The sequence below is a fragment of the Lipotes vexillifer genome, unplaced genomic scaffold (assembly GCF_000442215.2).
Source record: "Lipotes vexillifer unplaced genomic scaffold, Lipotes_vexillifer_v1.1 scaffold2487, whole genome shotgun sequence".
Lineage (NCBI taxonomy): Eukaryota > Metazoa > Chordata > Mammalia > Artiodactyla > Lipotidae > Lipotes > Lipotes vexillifer.
Window position 1 is genome coordinate 103,072 of NW_006773987.1, and position 1,802 is coordinate 104,873.

General features: G+C 50.8%; 1 protein-coding gene across 1 annotated transcript in view; it reads right to left on the minus strand.

The window, feature by feature from the left end:
* Positions 1-1,802, minus strand: part of LOC103089495 (FRAS1-related extracellular matrix protein 2) — a gene marked incomplete at its 3' end in the record, with an annotated part of 94,049 nt that overhangs the window by 77,041 nt on the left and 15,206 nt on the right. The gene's annotated exons all lie outside the window — the stretch shown is intronic.

Here is a 1,802-nt window from a genome sequence, read left to right on the forward strand (position 1 = left end):
GAAAGAGTGCTATCCTATTTCTCATATCTCTAAGCCCCTTGATTTCAGCTGTCCCTTGGAAATCTGATCCCTTACACAGATAGAATGCAAGAGCTAGGTTATAATAATAGCAAGGTGTTGCCCTTCCCAATGGTATTCGCATGTTCATGCACCAAAGGAGTGACTATCTAAATACGGAATGTCAGACTCCATGACAGGTGGAAAGGGAGATATTTTGAGGCATGGCAGATTTCCTGGCACTACTGAAATCACACCCTTTGCCTCCCTGTAGGACTGGCCCTAAGAGGAAAGAGGTTCCTCGGCTCTACCTCAGGCTAACTTTTCTTACCTCTCGTGGCATAGCAGGCTGTTTTTAAGCTCTCCAAATTTTTGAAAGGAAAAATGAAGAAAATCTTTTAAAAAAAAATCCCACGGATTGAAATTACTATCATGACCCAACGCCAAAGAACTTAGAAAATATCGAGTGAAAGCTGAAACCTTTATTCAGAGTGAAAAGTTATTCTGCCTCGGAAACGCTTTTTCTAATGCTTTCTATTCTAGCTATCAAATTCACTGGCATAATTTGTTTTCAGTGTTGACTAAAATACAATTGGAAAATTTATTCATCCATTTTATCAGTTTTTCTCCTTAATGAGGCCACACAGACAACATAATAAAACAAACATGATTTTGTTCTGTGATACTCACAGTAGACCTCTATTGGATCTGGGCCAATCAGCAAGTAGTTATTTCCAAGGTTACATAAAACCAAGATCATAGCTAAAAATTGCTTCAACAATAGTATGTGATATTTGTCTCGTGTGTGCTCTATGGTTTGTTCATCTTCTAAGATCTCTCATAAGTTCATGCTATGGAGTTTAAAGGCATTACATATAAGAAAATGATTTTATGGAGGGCTTCCGGGAAGATGGCGGAAGAGAAAGACGCGGAGATCACCTTCCTCCCCACAGATAAATCAGAAATACATCTACACGTGGAACAACTCCTACAGAACACCTACTGAACGCTGGCAGAAGACCTCAGACCTCCCAAAAGGCAAGAAACTCCCCACGTACCTGGGTAGGGCAAAAGAAAAAAGAATAAACAGAGACAAAAGGATAGGGACGGCACCTGCACCAGTGGGAGGGAGCCGTGAAGGAGGAAAGGTTTCCACACACTAGGAAGCCCCTTCCCGGGCAGAGACTGCGGGTGGCGGAGGGGGGAAGCTTCGGGGCCGCGGAGGACAGCACAGAAACAGGGGGGCGGGGGCAAGGCGGAGAGATTCCCGCACGGAGGATCGGTGCCGACCGGCACGCACCAGGCCAAGGGGCTTCTCTGCTCACCCGCCGGGGCGGGCGGGGCTGCGAGCTGAGGCTTGGCTTCGGTCGGAGCGCAGGGAGAGGACTGGGGCTGGCGGCGTGAGGTGCGCCGCGGCGAGCCGGGAGGGAGTCCGGCGAAAAGTCTGGAGCTGCTGAAGAGGCAAGAGACCTTTTTCTTCCCTCTTTGTTTCCTGGTGCGCGAGGAGAGGGGATTAAGAGCGCTGCTTAAAGGAGCTCCAGAGACGGGCGCGAGCCGCGGCTAAAAGCGCGGACCCCAGAGACGGGCATGAGACGCTAAGGCTGCTGCTGCCGCCACCAAGAAGCCTGTGTGCGAGCACAGGTCACTATCCACACCCCCCTTCCGGGGAGCCTGTGCAGCCCGCCACTGCCAGGGGCCCAGGATCCAGGGACAACTTACCCGGGAGAACACACGGCGGGCCCCAGGCTGGTGCAACGTCATGCTGGCCTCTGCCGCCGCAGGCCCGCCCCGCACTCCGTGCCCCT